At 44.3% G+C, this 18,733-nt stretch overlaps 1 protein-coding gene across 1 annotated transcript in view; it reads right to left on the bottom strand.

Annotated features, from left to right (window-relative positions):
* smad1 (SMAD family member 1) overlaps positions 1-2,880 on the bottom strand; it is a 106,690-nt gene extending 103,810 nt beyond the window's left edge. The window contains exon 1 of the mRNA XM_060926537.1: positions 2,820-2,880. The gene's annotated coding sequence lies outside the window, so the exon portion shown is untranslated. The remainder of the gene's footprint in view (positions 1-2,819) is intronic.
* Positions 2,881-18,733: the final 15,853 nt, after the last annotated feature.

Below are 18,733 nucleotides of genomic sequence, written 5' to 3'. Positions count from 1 at the left end.
TAGAATGCTTTTCAATTAACAGCCGTGCCTTGTCAAAAGGTAATTAGTGGACGAGTTTCTTGCCTTCTTAAAGCTAGACGGCCTTTTGATTTCATAAAATCAGTGAAATTTGCTCATTGTGATATATATTTATTTCTGTAATATCTGACAAAATCTCAGGCCATTCTGTGGCTGGGAAGTTATTTAATTTGAGGGGATTAAAGCAAATAATACGCATGAAATCGCTCGCTTCGCGCAGTCAAGCAGACAGAGGAAGTCCATGTATGTGCACATGTGCAGGTTTACCTTTGAGCGTGCACTGACCGTTCCATCATTCTGTCGCTAAACGAACAGCTGATCACACCGAGGTGCTCGCTGAGCGCCGGTATTTATTACTTTGGTCCTGCGTTTACTTTCCTTCGTATATAACATAACGTCTGTTCTTCTCGCTTTCTTTCCGTTACTCTAGTCGGTCTTTCACATTTCATTCGCACACTCACGTCCTCCATTTTTCTCTCCTGTTTCAAATTTGTATCCCACAATGCCTTTGAACGGGGAAAGCCCACCACGTGATGTCATGCATGACATAGTATCTTGTATTGGGTCATGGTGAAGCAGGAAATAATAGCGGGAAATTTAGGGCCATGTGGCTTTAAATTCATTAATAGTTCGGTTTTAAAAAAACGAATAAAATTGGAAGTCTGTGATTCGAATTCAGTAGCTTTCGGTCCACTAAAGAAAAATAATTGCATGTCGGGGAAAATTCTTTTTATGACCTACACTTAAAAAATCTGAAACGAAGTCTAGCTTTAATGCGTTTGAACTCAAACAGTAAATACTGTCATAAATAATAAAAATACAGTAAACAGCCCAATTCCACACCACAACTGTAGTAATCCATATATATTATGTCAAGAAGCACTCAACTAAGTAAAGAGAAACGACATCCATCGTTACTTTTTTTTGTTGTGTATATTACGTACATAGCCTGTTTTGACGTTTTTATACACACACTTTATTCATTCCTATACCTTTACTGCACTCTTTTTTTGTTACTGTCTATTCCTGACTCTTTTCTATCTGTGAGCTGCTGAAACATATAAATTTCCCCACTGAGGGATGAATAAAAGTTTATATCTTATCTTACCTTTAAGACATGAAGTGACTTAATTATTAAAAACAAACAAAATAACCCACTGAATTATATTCAAGGTGTGTCCAAACTTTTGACTGGCACTGTATATTTACATACACACACACAAAAAAAACCCCTGCTTTAACATCACTGAGAGTTGGAACGATACGAGATATCATAACCTCGGTCATGTTTTATTCATTCGGATTTTTGTTTATGAAATAAATGACGAGGAACAGAGGCGAAAATACAAAAACAAACAATCCATAGACCATATTTAGAAAAACGCATCGCAGCGTTAACACATCATCGGATTTTATCAGCATTATATGACGTCTCGCGCGCGCGCTCTCGGTAGCTATTAGTAGCTAACGTCTTAAAAGATAAAAGCACTGCCGATCTCCGTGATGCTCTCAGAAAAGTGTACTGTAACTCAATATATCACAAAATGACAGTAAGAAACCTTGCAACTCTCACTTGTATTTATTTATTTATTTATTTATTTTCAAATGTCCAAGACTCGAGACGCTATTTAAACCGAACTAGCGTCATGATTCTAAACTAAAACGCTTTCGTTCACTGAAAAATTTCTTCGCAGATACGCCGAATTATTTTCTCTCCCTTCCATTTACGAGAGATGAATAACGTAACGAGGACTTTGCAATCGTGTGATCGCGGCGCACGAGTCTTAAACGTCGCGTCGACGTTTATCCGTAAGTTAGATCAGCAACGCTTCGACTTCTTGATGTTTATTACCAGTGTTATTTGTTTAAAATAATTTTGTTTTCGACGCAGGTTTATGAGCAGCAACGTGATGCCCTGAAACACTCCCACATGTACACACACAGACCACAAAACTGTCATTTAAGGAAACCTCTTTGTGTAAAATGATTACGTATCACTTAAGAGACAGTTCTGGAGTTATGAAGAACGGTCCAAGCGGACTCTTCGATCCAAACGTATAACGATACGGAGAACCGAAGCAGTTCAGCACCAAACTAAATCACGGACAAGGACGAATTCCTGTCCTCTGAGTAATCTGATATGTCATCTTCAATGATGTCAGGAACACGAGCTTCAGTCTATCAGCTCCTGCATCCACGCTGCAACGATGCCTTAATCCCTGACAAGTGTATAATAACCATAATGGACCACACACACACACACACAAGAAATACAGTATGGGTTATAACAACACAGTGAGTAGAGCCAGAAAGGATAAAATAAAAGTTTTCATGATGTATGATATATGTATTGAGCAAAATAAAATACAATCAGCATTTAGGGTCATGCATAATAATAATAATAATAATAATAATAATAATAATAATAATAATGCACAATCAAGAATCCATGCATTGCAGAGAAGAATGGAAAAATGGGTTTGTGCATGAAATCCAGTGCAGAAAAATGATCTCCATTTCCAGGCCAGGATCTAAAACCCAGTGCACCTCCATCCTCCTCCTCCTCCTCCTCCTCAGTGTCTTCTCCTCTCCAGAGTTTCATCACTTTACTACCTCCAACTTCTCCTCACCACTCACTCAGCACGCGCCTACAAACTGCTCCTCACACACTTTATAACACACTTTAACATCTAAACCTGTAAAAGAGCTCCTCCTCGGGCTCCTAGCGGCGCATTTGAGATCAAAAAGTCAGTAGTTGTGATGTTATTTTTTGAAACAAAGTATAAAGTTGAGTACTGTACCTCCGCTGCGCCTCCTCCCTCAGCACGACGCCGTTCACCCGAGCCGACCGGATCTGCTTTCGCCTGGCGTCAGGGTGTCGCGAGCCGCTTCACTCCTCCGCGCAAACACCAGGTATCACTGCGCGAGAGGAAGTTAGAGCCGAGCAGACAGGAGAGAAAGACAGCGAGCTGTCTGTCTGTCTGTCTATCTAGATTATAAAAATATCTCATCTCTCATCTCATTCTCTCTAGCCGCTTTATCCTGTTCTACAGGGTCGCAGGCAAGCTGGAGCCTATCCCAGCTGACTATGGGCAAGAGGTGGGGTCCATACATGTCAACCTTTGGTCAATCAAACCTGTATAACCAACCTCCAAAATCCGTATTTCCCTTATAAAATCCTTATAAGATCTCATCTCATCTCATTCATCTCATTATCTCTAGCCGCTTTATCCTGTTCTACAGTGTCGCAGGCGAGCTGGAGCCTATCCCAGCTGACTACGGGCGAAAGGCGGGGTACACCCTGGACAAGTCGCCAGGTCATCACAGGGCTGACACATAGACACAGACAACCATTCGCACTCACATTCACACCTACGGTTAATTTAGAGTCACCAGTTAACCTAACCTGCATGTCTTTGGACTGTGGAGGAAACCCACGCGGACACGGGGAGAACATGCAAACTCCACACAGAAAGGCCCTCGCCGGCCCCGGGGCTCGAACCCAGGACCTTCTTGCTGTGAGGCGACAGCGCTAACCACTACACCACCGTGCCGCCCCTTATAAGATGCAAATTAAAATAATTTACCTAAAATTTGAATGATATTTAACAATGGTGTATCCCAGTTACTTTTTATTCAATATTAAAGGGGAACAGAGGGCAATTTTGAGGTATTTCACCTGATGTCACAGGGTCACGTGACGCCCCGGTGTCCGCCATTTTGAACGTCAAGCTAACTAATGTCAACAACAGTAGCTGGTATGTTACTGTAGCAATGTTTACGTTCAGTCATTTGGATGACTGTTAAAACCTTTCAGTCTCAAGTTTTTCCTTTACTGGATTTACTAGTTTACTGAGCTAGCGCGTGCGCCGGCCACCGGCTGGCAGGCTAGCGCGCGCTAGCTCCCAGCTTGCCCGAGCGCGCTAGCTCAGTAAACTAGTAAATCCAGTAAAGGAAAAACTTGAGACTGAAAGGTTTTAACAGTCATCCAAATGACTGAACGTAAACATTGCTACAGTAACATACCAGCTATGATGTTGTTGACATTAGCTAGTGCTAACAGCTAGTTGCTAATACACTGCTACAACTACACCGACCCTAATAATACAGTTCTTGGTCATTGCCTGGTAACAGCAAATTTATAACGGGCCATGTCTCAACAGACTAAGAAGTTATTTCAATGACATTTAATAACATTTTGTTTATCCTGAGGACCGAAAGTAAATGAAAATGTGAACAAACCTTAGCTGTAATAAGATGGCGACCACCGGCTCCAGGGACGACCCACTGATGTAGGCATGTTACCCAGCCTGACACAAAATATTTGTAGGTATCCAAACTCTTATACGCTTTCAGATCAATACCTGTGTATGGCAATGGGTTTTTAACGACATAGGTATACAGATCATGTGGGCCGAAGTCAGGTAAAGACGAGGGCTTCGTGTACTTCCGTACGTCAGTGAACAATCCTGGTGGAAGCAGGTAAACGTCATTCTCTAAGCCTGCTAACCTCAATTTTTGCAAATACCTCTCCCTCTGCTCGCCCTGTAAATGCCCTACGTCGCTGGATAGTGAAGGTGTTTTTTGCATCTCGCTCCTTTTTCTTTTACGTTTTTCGTTTGTCGCCTTCCTCGCATTCAAACTGATTCGAGCCGTGCCGTCCAAAATGGCAGCATCACATGACTTGGTCACGTGGGTGAAATACCTCAATATAGAGTAAATATAACAATAAAACACACATTGATGAACCTTATTCAAGACTTACAAAAGTTTTTTGTTCTAAGGTTGGAAAGTTATAGTGTTTTGAAAGTAGCTCGAGTAAACTATTTCTGCAGTTTGAACAGCCCGCCATGATATTAATTTTATCCAATCAGAATGCACGTTCATTTTCTCTGCGTAACACTTATGACGTATGTATTTGCCCAGTTGTGTTGGCTCATTGAGGTTGGGAATAGCACGTGTGAAATACCTGTTTCTAGTCTGGTTAACACCAGACCATATCACAAGTGAAATATGGTCTGGAATCCGCCTATTGAATTTCTCGTAGGGGAGGTGTGGTTTACGATTGTCAACGGCCGTTTATTGGACGTTGCGAATGTCTATCATTTGGCGTATACGTAGCCCATAGCCAAGCATGGCAGTTGTACCCGGTGACGTAGTTAGAGCGACGAAGAGGCGAAGAAGAGAAGGAAGGAGAAAGAGAAGGCAAAACAAAAATAGGAAAACAATGGCACTGAACGATTACTGCTCTAAACTATTCAGAACAGTGTCTAAAGCTTGATCGAAAGTTTGGTTCGTATCGCTCGCCGCCATGTTAAATGTGATCCGTAAACAGTCCCAAATAAACTACAAGCTTCCGTTTGTCGAGTAGTACGCGTCACCGTCTTTCCACCCCTCCCCACTCTCTGATTGGCTCCCTAACTCAGGCGAGCCTTTAGACCATAGTTTCCATGCTGTCTTTTCAGATCGGAACGATTGTGCAAAGCAGCATGGGATTTCCCAGGCTAACCTGTTTCTGCCTCTTGCGACGATTTCGCAAGTCCACGGGTGGCGCCTATCTCATTGCAGCAAATAAATTCTGCTGGACTCGTGAGCAACTCCACGTTACATTTTCCACACGAGCACCATGCCGTGTCACCTGCACGCAGACGCTCTGCCCCACGCTCGCCATGCCCATGGTCAGCATCAGTCTCATCCTCGCCGTCATCCGAGCTTTCTTCTCTTATTTCATCACTGGAGTCGAGAGTACCTCTCCTAGGTTCAAACTGGTACCCTTCTAAGCCATAGCCTGCTTGCAGTGTGTCTTGCGGGATCTCTTCGTATGATTCGACAGAGCTGTCGCTTTCACTTGATGCGCCCGACGCCATGATTACACGCTTATCTCCTCTATTTCGGAGAGTTCCGCTAGTGCAGTGGGTAGCGCTGACGTCACGGTCTTTTAAAAATGGCGACTCTTGTGCGGTTTAGCGTATAAAGTATTATATTTACAATTACCAAGATATTTCGTTGTTTTCTAGTATATAAATTTGATAGAATACTTAAGAATACGTTACTTTGTCACATCAGCAACTGTATATATTATATTTGGTACCCCTTTAATAACAATAAACCTTCAGGATGAATACAAAGCTCCAATGTTTGACAAAAACACAAAGTGTCACTCTAATGCCGCTTTTCCACGACCAACGCGGCTGAGTTGGGCTGAGTCGAGCTGAGTGGGGCTGTTGGAGATGCATTTCGACTACAACCGCGCTGAACCGTGCTGGCTGGAAGTGGGTGGACACATTGGGTGGAGTTAGCGAAAGTGGGTGGACATCACGTGATGTCGTTAGGCGGCGCAAACAGTGACATCAGTGACCTTTTAAGCAGTAGTCTCACGACCCGGAGAGTAAACAATAAACATGGAGGACATGGAGTCGTTAGTGTTGCTGGTCTTGGTGCTGTGGCTTGTTGTCACCGACAAAGCCAACAGATACTGGCAAGAGCGTATAGATGAGGCGAGGCGCATAAGGCTTCAGAAATTCTTGTAATTCTTCTTCTTCCAGGTTTACGGTGTTTACAGATCCCAGCGTGCTCGTGTGTGGGCATGTGAGGACACTCCTCCTAACCAATCAGTGCACAGGGGAGTGTCTCCTCACGCCCCTAGCCCCACTCAGCTCGGTTTGGCTCGCTTCAGCCCTACTCCAAAACCGTGCGAGTTTTGGGTGCTAAGTAGGGCTGAAGCGAGCTGAGTCGTGCTGCTCTGAGGTAGTCGAAACGCGAGCCGTGTCGGGCTGAAGTGAGCTGAAAAAGGGTAGTGGAAAAGGGCCATAATGTTCTGAATTGTACTCCATGACAGCTTTTTTTTAGCAGTCTGCACCAATACCTCACGAGGCTGCATGTCACAGCAAGTGGCTGTGTTGATCTTGCCGGAGTGCCCATTCAGAATCTTTTCAGTCGCTAGTGAAAGTCGCTCAGGTGGAAATACGCGTTTCAAACAAAATGTTACTTCCCAGTTGGCGGGATTCTCGCAATGCGGTGTGCGCATGATCAAAAGTGGAATGAAGTCTCGCTACCACAAGATAACGCACGATTTCATAAGACTCTTTACTGGCTGTCTGTGCTTTCTGTGGTGTACAGTACGTTTGTAAATGTTATGCGCTCTTTTATCATTGTGGGAATTGATTATAGCTCTAAATAAATATTGGAGTTTTTTTTAAAGAATCCGTATAACTTTATTTGTACGCCGGTATACTACGTTTATTGAATCAAATCCGTATAAAATACAGACATTCCGTATAGGTTGACGTGTATGGGGGTCCATCCTGGACAAGTCGCCAGGTCATCGCAGGGCTGACAGATCGAGACACAACCATTCACACACCTTCACATTCAAACCTACGGTCAATTTAGAGCCACCAATTAGCCTAACCTGCATGTCTTTGGACTGTAAAGGAAACCGGAGCACCCGAAGGAAATCCACACAGACACGGAGTTGCAGAACATGCAAAGTCCAGACAGAAAGGCCCTCGCCAGCCGCCGGGCTCAAACCCAGGACCTTCTTGCTGTGAGGCGACAGCGCTAACTACTACACCACTATGCCACCTGTAAAATCCATATAATAATAATAATAATCACAGGCAAGCTGGAGCCTATCCCAGCTGACTATGGGCGAGAGGCGGGGTCCATCCTGGACACATCGCCAGGTTATCGCAGGGCTGACACATCGAGACGCAACCATTCACACACTTTCACATTCACACCTACGGTCAATTTAGAGCCACTAGTTAGCCTAACCTGCATGTCTTTGGACTGTAAAGGAAACCGGAGCACCCGGAGGAAACCCACGCGGACACGGGGAGAACATGCAAACTCCAGACAGAAAGGCCCTCACCAGCCACTGGGCTCAAACCCAGGACCTTCTTGCTGTGAGGCGACAGTGCTAACCACTACACCACTATGAAGATTGTAAAATCCATATAATAATAACAATAATCGCAGGCAAGCTGAAGCCTATCCCAGCTGACTATGGGCAAGAGGCGGGGTCCATCCTGTACAAGTCGCCAGGTCATCGCAGGGCTGACATATCAAGACACAACCATTCACACACTTTCACATTCACACCTACGGTCAATTTAGAGCCACCAATTAGCCTAACCTGCATGTCTTTGGACTGCAAAGGAAACCGGAGCACCCGAAGGTAACCCACACAGACACGGGGTTGCAGAACATGCAAACTCCAAACAGAAAGGCCCTCGCCAGCCGCTGGGCTCGAACCCAGCGACACTATACCAGCAATTTGAAGTCTCATCTCATTATCTCTAGTCGCTTTATCCTGTTCTACAGGGTCGCAGGCAAGCTGGAGCCTATCCCAGCTGACTATGGGCAAGAGGCGGGGTCCATACTGGACACATGTTCAGGTCATCGCAGGGCTGACACATCAAGACACAACCATTCACACACCTTCACATTCACACCTACGGTCAATTTAGAGCCACCAATTAGCCTAACCTGCATGTCTTTGGACTGTAAAGGAAACTGGAGCACCCAGAGGAAACCCACACAGACAAGGAATTGCAGAACATGCAAAGTCCAGACAGAAAGGCCCTCGCCAGCCGCTGGGCTCGAACCCAGGACTTTCTTGCTGTGAGGCGACAGTGCTAACCACTACACCACTATGCTGATTGTAAAATCCATATAATAATAATCACAGGCAAGCTGGAGCCTATCCCAGCTGACTATGGGCAAGAGGCGGGGTCCATCCTGGACAAGTCGCCAGGTCATCGCAGGACTGACACATCAAGACACAACCATTCACACACTTTCACATTCACACCTACGGTCAATTTAGAGCCACTAGTTAGCCTAACCTGCATGTCTTTGGACTGTAAAGGAAACCGGAGCACCCAGATGAAACCCACACAGACATGGGGTTGCAGAACATGCAAAGTCCACACAGAAAGGCCCTCGCCAGCCGCTGGGCTCAAACCCAGGACCTTCTTGCTGTGAGCCGACAGTGCTAACCACTACACCACCATGCCGCCTGTAAAATACATATAATAATAATAATTATCATCATCATCCATCCATTATCTGTAACCGCTTATCCTGTTCTACAGGGTCACAGGCAAGCTTGCTCCTATCCCAGCTGACTGTGGGCGAGAGGCGGGGTTCATCCTGGACATGTCGCCAGGTCATTGCAGGGCTGACACATCGAGACACAACCATTCACACTCACATTCACACCTACAGTCAATTTAGAGCCACTAGTTAGCCTAACCTGCATGTCTTTGGACTGTGGGGGAAACCGGAGCACCCGGAGGAAACCCACACAGACATGGGGTTGCAGAACATGTAAACTCCACACAGAAAGGCCCTCGCCAGCCGCTGGGCTCAAACCCAGTGACAGTGAGGCAACAGTGCTATCCACATACACTAGCATTTCGAAGTGTTTTACAAAATGACAATTAGCCCGGCATTTATTACAAACTCACGATTAACAAATGTCTTTTTCATAAACATTTGACAAATATTATATCTGAGTTAGGCAGCACGGTGGTGTAGTGGTTAGTACTGTCGCCTCACAGCAAGAAGGTTCTGGGTTTGAACCCAGCGACCAACAGGGGCCTTTCTGTGTGGAGTTTGTGTGTTCTCCCCGTGTCTCCGGGTACTCCGGTTTCCCCTACAGTCCAAAGACATGCATCCATCCATGTCCATCTATAATCTGTAGCCGCTTATCCTGTACAGGGTCATGGACAAGATGGAGCCTATCCCAGCTGACTATGGGCGAGAGGCAGGGTACACCCTGGAAAAGTCACCAGGTCATCACAGGGCTAACACAGACAGTCACGGTCAATTTACAGCTGCCAATTAACCTAACCTGCATGTCTTTGGAAACCAGAGCGCCCGGAGGAAACCCACACAGATACGGGGAGAACATACAAACTCCACACAGAAAGGCCCCTCATTGGTCGCTGGGCTTGAATCCGGGACCTTCTTGCTGTGAGTGCTAACCACTACACCACCGTGCCATCCCTAAGACATGCAGGTTAGGCTAATTGGTGGCTCTAAATTGACCGTAGGTGTGAATGTGAGTGTGAATGGTTGTGTGTCTCTATGTGTCAGCCCTGCGATGATCTGGTGACTTGTCCAGGGTGTACCCCGCCTCTCGCCCACAGTCAGCTGGGATAGGCTCCAGCTTGCCTGCGACCCTGCACAGGATAAGCGGTTATGGATAATGGATGGATGGATATATCTGAGTTATCTTTTTTTTTTAAATTCTACTTTAAGTTTCTACATCATGCATCATAGCCCGTCATAAAAATATTAAAATGCCTTATGATGGGGTATGATGCATGATGTAGAAAACTTAAAGTGTGCACTAGGATAGGAAAGTTTAAAAAAAAAAAGGTAACTCCGATATAATATTGCTAAATCATGTTATACTGACAAGTATTAAAAGTCCATTTGTTAATTGAGACTTTATAATAAATGCCAGCCTATTTGTCATTTTGTAAAGCACTTTGAATTGCTTTTTGTATGAAAGGTGCTAAATTAATAAAGATTACTTAGATCAACTGTTAAAGATTTGTTAAGAATTCTGATAACTATTTTTTTGGGGGCTTTTTTCACCTTTATTGGATAAGACAGTGTAGAGACAGGAAGGGATCAGGAAATGACCTGGGGTCAGAATTGAACCCAGGTCCCTGGATTTATGGTATGGCGCCTTATCCACCTGAGCCACGACACCCCAACTAGTTTTCAAATTATCCATGTATATACAGTATATATTTTTCATACAAGCTCCATCCGGGACATGGAGAACCAAAACCGTAACATAAATCTCTAAATGCCAGTTGTGAGAAAATCGATGAATTTTGATAAATTTGGGGAATGTGTCGATATAATAAAAAGAAAATCACACTCGTGTTGACTTGAAAATCTGAAGTTTATCTTCTGTTGTTGAAAAACATGCATTTTACATATGAAATACATCACGCATCTGAGTGACATATTTAAATAATATTGGCTGGCTTTTTTCGTGGTATATCAGATATATTGCTTTCAGCTAGCATGATATTGAATGAGTCGAAGACGAGTTAGGAATACACATCGGGTGTTCCATGCGTCACTCTCTTTCAAAATTCTCTCAAAACCATGTGTATTTAACAAAGCAAACCTGGCGGCCATGTTTGTTGATAAATTGTCCCAGTCGCTCACTCGCTAGCGTGTTAGTTTTACATCTCCAACATGTAACGTCATGCTGTCTTGACAACCATGCAATATCGTAACCCATATCCAATGCTCAGTCTCCACTGGGTAGAGTGACATGATACACATTGGGTAAGTGATACGCTAACAATATTGCATGCTATCAAACCAAATCAATGAAACCTGCTAGAAGGGAATAGAACACGTTTTTATTCCATCGAAAAAGTGTCCTGGATGTATGATAATTCCTGATATTTCACTCCGATGATGTCACGCCCAGTGTTTTTCCGCTGACTGGACGCGCGTTGTCAAAATGGCGAAACGGTTCAAAATTAAAATCCTTTTCATTAACTTGCATATTGCACATTTTTTTGTGGATGTGTCCATATAATATAAAAAACATTACACGGTGGAGCGAAGATATGAAGTTTATGTTCTCGTGTTGAAAAATATATCACTCATTTCCTTCGCTCACTCGTGAATCTGTTCACCACTCGAAGATAAACTTCATATCTTTGCGCCACCATGAATATCCTCTATATATATGGTATATTTTGAAATTAATTTCTACTCTAATTATCTCATCTCATCTCATTATCTCTAGCCGCTTTATCCTGTTCTACAGGGTCGCAGGCAAGCTGGAGCCTATCCCAGCTGACTACGGGCGAAAGGCGGGGTACACCCTGGACAAGTCGCCAGGTCATCACAGGGCTGACACATAGACACAGACAACCACTCACACTCACATTCACACCTACGGTCAATTTAGAGTCACCAGTTAACCTAACCTGCATGTCTTTGGACTGTGGGGGAAACCGGAGCACCCGGAGGAAACCCACGCGGACACGGGGAGAACATGCAAACTCCAGACAGAAAGGCCCTCGCCGGCCCCGGACCTTCTTGCTGTGCGGCGACAGCGCTAACCACTACACTACGCCCTGACTGTATAATATTTTACACAATCATATAAAATACATATATTACATTTTACAACATATTAAACATCGATAACACTTAGATTATGCATTACACTTCATCATCATCATTATCATCATGATATCAGGGGCGTAGCTAGAATTTTTCAAAGGGGGTGTGTGTGTCACAGACTGACTGAGTACAAACCCACAGGTTTGTAAATGAAAAAATACACTGAATACATTTGAGAAAATAACGTGGTCTTTGCATCATTCTTTCATCTCATGTTGCGAGATGTCGGACAATGATTAGGGCAAATCAGCTTTATCCGGCAGTGTATGGATAGCGGCTCGACATCTTACCGTAGTCAACCGATGCAGATCTTTCTATTCTTGTTGTTTGACTGCTCATCGGCCAAAATGTTTCTAAGTAAAAGGTGTCGTGGATGACGAATGGCAAAGATGTCAACGATCTTGTCAATGTTGATCGCTCTGCCATAGTGTATTCTTCCACATTTTCTTGATGTTGTGTTCTAGAAATGGCACACTAAAACTTAGCTTCGAAGCCACAAAATGCAACTTTGATGGAAAAAATATATAAAAAATTGATTACTTCTCTTCACGTTGAAAGAAGGAGGAAAGTTTCACTTGTTTTGATGTGGCGAATTATTAACACAAGAGGAAATACTCATAATTCGCAACTAAAAAGACTGTAGCTATACTGGCAGCGTGACCATGCTTTCTAGTGTGATCATGTTGTGCTTGCGCAGAACTGGGTTTTCGCGCCCAAACCACAGGAAGTCCATACAAGGTTATAGAAACCCTAATGAGGCTGAGGTGACAATCTAGTTTAGTTAGAAAAATTACAGTGGCCACTTTTCTAATATTCTTATGCAGCTATTGAAAAAATGTATGGTCCGACAAAGGGGGGGGGGGTCACGGGCACCCCAGGACTCCCCCCAGCTACGCCCCTGCTTATCATGGTGCATTTTTCTGCTCACGGCTTCCCATCTTCTCACTTTGGCATAGACAGAATAAATAATGAACCTGAGAGATCATCTTCTGCTGCCTCTCCATTTTCAATGCACTAACCTTCCAGATCATGTTCATCACACGTATTTATGTTTACAACGCATCCAAAAAGTCAGAGCGTTAAGTGTCCTTTCACTTTTACATACTGTATATTACATGCAGATTACATCATTTATATCTGCAACACTGAAAACTGATAAGATTTAGGATTATGTAATCAGATTAGATATTAATAAATGAATAATAATAATAAAAAAAATCCATCCAGGCCCTTGTTAGTATTTAGAATAGCAGATATTATATTGTATTTTTTTCGTGGTCTGGTTTCCATCAAATCGTGGGCTCTGATTGGCTCGTGAACAGTCCAGAATCCTACGATACGGACCCTGGTTACGGACCTTTGGCGACTCGTTCTTTCACAACAACAACAAACATCATAGCAATTTTTTGTCAGTATTTATTTTCACATTTCTCAGCATAATAGCATTAATTTTACAGCATAGATAGTGATATTGACAGTGTTCGCAACGAAAGCAAGTTTTGCTACCCTGATGAAGATGAAATAAAGGAAAACATTTCAGGAGAAAGCCGAAAACTCTAACTTTATACTTAATGATGAAATATTATGATTAAAATCCTTCAGAAACAGTATTTCTTTTGCACTGTTGTGTGACTCCATATCCTATCCATGGTTTAAATATATTTTTTCATAAGAAATCCACAATATCTTAGTTAAAATACACATTTTAGTCGTGTCCCTGGGTTTTCACTCAGTCCTGTTACCCAAACATATTACCCCATCTGACAAATTTGGAACATTCCATAAATCACATGCTCAACAGGAAGTTACATCAGTTGTGTCTTCTGAAGGCCATGGGAAGACCAAAAGTTAGTTCTCTCATTTACTTTTCTGTATATTTGATGATTTTTTAACTTTGACTGATAAGGTCAATGCCAACATACTGTCCTGTTACTTAAATTATTTCTTAGATGATATTTGTTTATTTTAAAAATACAGATTTTTGGTAAATCACTAGAATGTGCTAAATGTGGTCATGTTATTAGCGATGATGCCATGTGGCTTAATTCCATGTATTAGCTAATCCTAGGCTAAAAACTCAGTCCTGTTACTTTCAGTCCTGTTACTCATATAAAGAGTATCTTTGACTTTCAAACCTTGTAAAAAATAAATAACGTAGCCTGAGGTTGACCAATACACATTTTGAATAGTTAAATGTGTGTGTTATTATAATCAGTGTTGAAAAGATATAACAAATTAAGTTTAATTTGGGAGTGATACAACAAGCAAATGGCACCCATTCGGTGGAATGTCCCATATATAGTATTTTCAAGACCTTGGTCACGGTATGTCACAATATGGACCTCCCAGCTGGTAAATTTATATATATATATATATATATATATATATATATATATATATATATATATATGGGCGGCACGATGGTGTAGTGGTTAGCGCTGTCGCCTCACAGCAAGAAGGTCCGGGTTCGAGCCCCGTGGCTGGCGACGGCCTTTCTGTGTGGAGTTTGCATGTTCTCCCCGTGTCCGCGTGGGTTTCCTCCGGGTGCTCCAGTTTCCCCCACAGTCCAAAGACATGCAGGTTGGGTTAACTGGTGACTCTAAATTGACCGTAGGTGTGAATGTGAGTGTGAATGGTTGTCTGTGTCTATGTGTCAGCCCTGTGATGACCTGGCGACTTGTCCAGGGTGTACCCCGCCTTTCGCCCGTAGTCAGCTGGGATAGGCTCCAGCTTGCCTGCGACCCTGTAGAACAGGATAAAGCGGCTAGAGATAATGAGATAAGATGAGATGAGATCTCACGGTGGTGTAGTGGTTAGTGCTGTCGCCTCACAGTAAGAAGGTCCGGGTTCAAGCCCCGTGGCCGGCGAGGGCCTTTCTGCACGGAGTTTGCATGTTCTCCCTGTGTCCACGTGGGTTTCCTCCGGGTGCTCCGGTTTCCCCCACAGTCCAAAGACATGCAGGTTAGGTTAACTGGTGACTCTAAATTGACCGTAGGTGTGAATGTGAGTGTGAATGGTTGTCTGTGTCTATGTGTCAGCCCTGTGATGACCTGGCGACTTGTCCAGGGTGTACCCCGCCTTTCGCCCGTAGTCAGCTGGGATAGGCTCCAGCTTGCCTGCAACCCTGTAGAACAGGATAAAGCGGCTACAGATAATGAGATGAGATGAGTTATTTCCTCAGACCCTTATGTTATAGTGCTATACAGTGCTATATAATAGGATTAACTTTGTAATGCGATCAACAAAACTTGATTTTAACAAGTTTTACTCATTTAAATTGTTGTTATGTTGGCTTAAATGCCCATCCAAATGAGCAACGGTGGAACTAGTTTACCATTCAAGCGCCACTGGTGGCGGAGGGATACATGAGAAAGGCAGGGGCGCTGTGAGGGCGGATGACGTCACGCGGTTGGCGACAGCAAGTCTGTGTGCTGCGTCCAGAAGCTCCGCATACTCGCGCACTAACGAGTGTGTAAGAACAGTAGGGTTCAGCGCCGCGGCTTACAGCAGTGAGCGCGCGAGGAGTCCGGCTTTAGCGCACTGTGTAGTAGGGAAGTATGCGGTTTGGGCCGAGGGCCGAGTCTGTAATGTGAATGTGAAATCTGGGAAAACACTGCGAGTTGCAAGAGTGTGTGTGTGTGTGTGTGTGTGAGAGAGAGACTAAAAGCCAGAAAGATTCATTATTCATTCTAGAGCTCCACATCAGCAAAAACGCTTCTATTGCTAATTCTTTCACATTCTGGAATTATTAATATTATTATTTAAAGCTAGACTGCCTTTCAGATTTTTCAACTATACATCAGAAAAATAATTTTCCCTGACACTCAATTCTTGAGTGGACCGAAAGCTACATAATTCAAATCACAGACTTGCAGTTTTATTCGTTTAAAAAAAAAAACAGAACAATTAATGAATTTATCTCCATGTGGTGTAGTGGTTAGCGCTGTCGCCTCACAGCAAGAAGGTCCGGGTTCGAGCCCCGTGGCCGGCGAGGGCCTTTCTGCGCGGAGTTTGCATGTTCTTCCCATGTCCGTGTGGGTTTCCTCCGGGTGCTCCGGTTTCCCCGACAATCCAAAGACATGCAGGTTAGGTTAACTGGTGACTCTAAATTGACCGTAGGTGTGAATGTGAGTGTGAATGGTTGTCTGTGTCTATTGCCGCTTTTCCACTACCAACGCGGCTGAGTTGGGCTGAGCCGTGCCGTGCTGAGTCGGGCTGAGCGGGGCTGTTGGAGTTGCATTTCGACTACAACCGTGCTGGCTGGAAGTGGGTGGACACATTGGGTGGAGTTAGCGAAAGTGGGTGGACGTCAGGTGATGTCGTTAAGCGGTGCAAACAGTGACATCAGTGAGCTTTTAAGCGGTAGTCTCACAACCCGAATAGTAAACAATAAACATGGAGGACATGGAGTCGTTAGTGTTGCTGGTCATGGTGCTGTGGCTTGTTGTCACCGACAACGCGGACAGATACTGGCAAGAGCGTATAGATGAGGCGAGGCGCATAAGGCTTCAGAAATTCTCGTAATTCGTAATTCTTCTCCTTCCGGGTTTACGGTGTTTACAGATCCCAGCGTGCTCGCGGGGCGTGTGTGGGCATGTGAGGACACTCCTCCTCACCAATCAGTGCACAGGGGAGTGTCTGCTCACGCCCCCAGCCTCACTCGGCTTGCTTTTGGCTCGCTTCAGCCCCACTCCAAAACCGTGCGAGTTTTAGGGGCTAAGCAGGGCTGAAGCGAGCTGAGTCGTGCTGGTTTTTGGTAGTCGAAACGCGAGCCGTGTCGGGCTGAAGTGAGCTGAAAAAGGGTAGTGGAAAAGGGCCATATGTGTCAGCCCTGTGATGACCTGGCGACTTGTCCAGGGTGTACCCCGCCTTTCGCCTGTAGTCAGCTGGGATAGGCTCCAGCTCGCCTGCGACCCTGTAGAACAGGATAAAGCGGCTAGAGATAATGAGATGAGATGAGATGAGATCTCATGGTGGTGTAGTGGTTAGCGCTGTCGCCTCACAGCAAGAAGGTTCCAGGTTCGAGCCCCGTGGCCGGCGAGGGCCTTTCTGTGCAGAGTTTGCATGTTCTCCTCGTGTCTGCATGGGTTTCCTCCGGGTGCTCTGGTTTCCCCCACAGTCCAAAGACATGCGGTTAGGTTAATATGGGACGGGCTTGGGCTGAGGTGCCATTGAGCGAGGCACTTAACTCCCAACTGCTCCCCGGGTGCTGTTAGCATGGCTGCCCACTGCTCTGGGTGTGTGTGTGTGTGTGTGCTCATTACTCGCATGTGTGTTCACTGCTTCAGATGGGTTAAATGCAGAGAGGAAATTTCACACGTGTGTGATGAATAAAGTTGTGCTTTCTTTCTTTCTAACAGGGTAGTCACACTAGAGGCGGAATGAGCCGGAATGCTGTCAGAATGAAAATTCTTCGTATATTCCGGGATATTCGAAGTGCATTCTAAAAATTCTGGGTGCATTCCAAACATTCGGGCCCATTCTTGTGGCTGGCCAGAATGTTTTGCTCATGCTCAAAACATTCGAGGTGCATTCGAAGAGGAGAAATATCGAACGGCATTCGAAGTGTATTCTAACTGCGTTCTGACTGCATTCTAAATATTCTTACGGCATTCCAACAGCATTCGAAACATTCTGATTGTGTTCGAGGGAAAAATCGAAATGGCAAGCCACTTCAAATCCTGCCAGAATGTCCCGAATGTGCCTCAAATGAGCCGGAATGCCGTTGGAATGAAAATTCTCCATATATTCTCGGATATTCGAAGTACATTCTAAGTATTCGAGCTGCATTCTCTTTGAATTCTTAGATGTTCGAAACATATTCGGCGGCTATTCCGGGAGCGTTCTGACTACATTTGAGGTGAATTCGTACAGCATTCGAGGCACCTTCCGACCAGACTTCGGGTGGTATTCGGGCAGCAATCGAACTGCACTCGTACGGCATTCGAAGTGCATTCTTAATATTCTTACTGCATTCTAAGAGCATTCGAGGTATTCCTACTGTATTCCAACTACATCTGAACTGCATTCAAAAGCTAATACACCCGGAATGTGCAAGAATCATTCGAGGCGGGTTCAAAGCGCATTCTTACAAAGCTGTAAGAATGTTGGTCAGTTTGAAATTCCCGCCCGAATGTGGCATGAATTTTGAAAAATTTTTCATTCCGGCTGGTTCTGCTTGATTCCTGCTAATTCCGAATAAGTGTGACAGGGCCTTAAAGTGCATATCACGGGTAAATTCAGGAGCAAGATTCTCCTATTTTATATTAAACTTTGGTCAAATATCTGTAACATTCCGCATTCTCTGCAATTTTTTTACCTTGCACAATACCAGAAAAATTCAGTTGAAATCAAGCCATTTGAGGCGAATTGGTCCGCCTCTGAAAAAAACTTGTCATTTGGATTTCCCGGGAAACATTGATTTTCGTGACGTCGCGTGCAGGACGCCTCCCTCTGAATCCTACGTCAGCGCTGGTTTGTTTATGAGAAAACTACCTGGTGGCTTTCTGCAAATTTCTTCAACGTTACTGGGTAATTA

The sequence above is a fragment of the Neoarius graeffei genome, chromosome 7 (assembly GCF_027579695.1).
Source record: "Neoarius graeffei isolate fNeoGra1 chromosome 7, fNeoGra1.pri, whole genome shotgun sequence".
NCBI classification, from domain to species: domain Eukaryota; kingdom Metazoa; phylum Chordata; class Actinopteri; order Siluriformes; family Ariidae; genus Neoarius; species Neoarius graeffei.
This window is presented reverse-complemented; position numbering and strand designations above follow the sequence as displayed.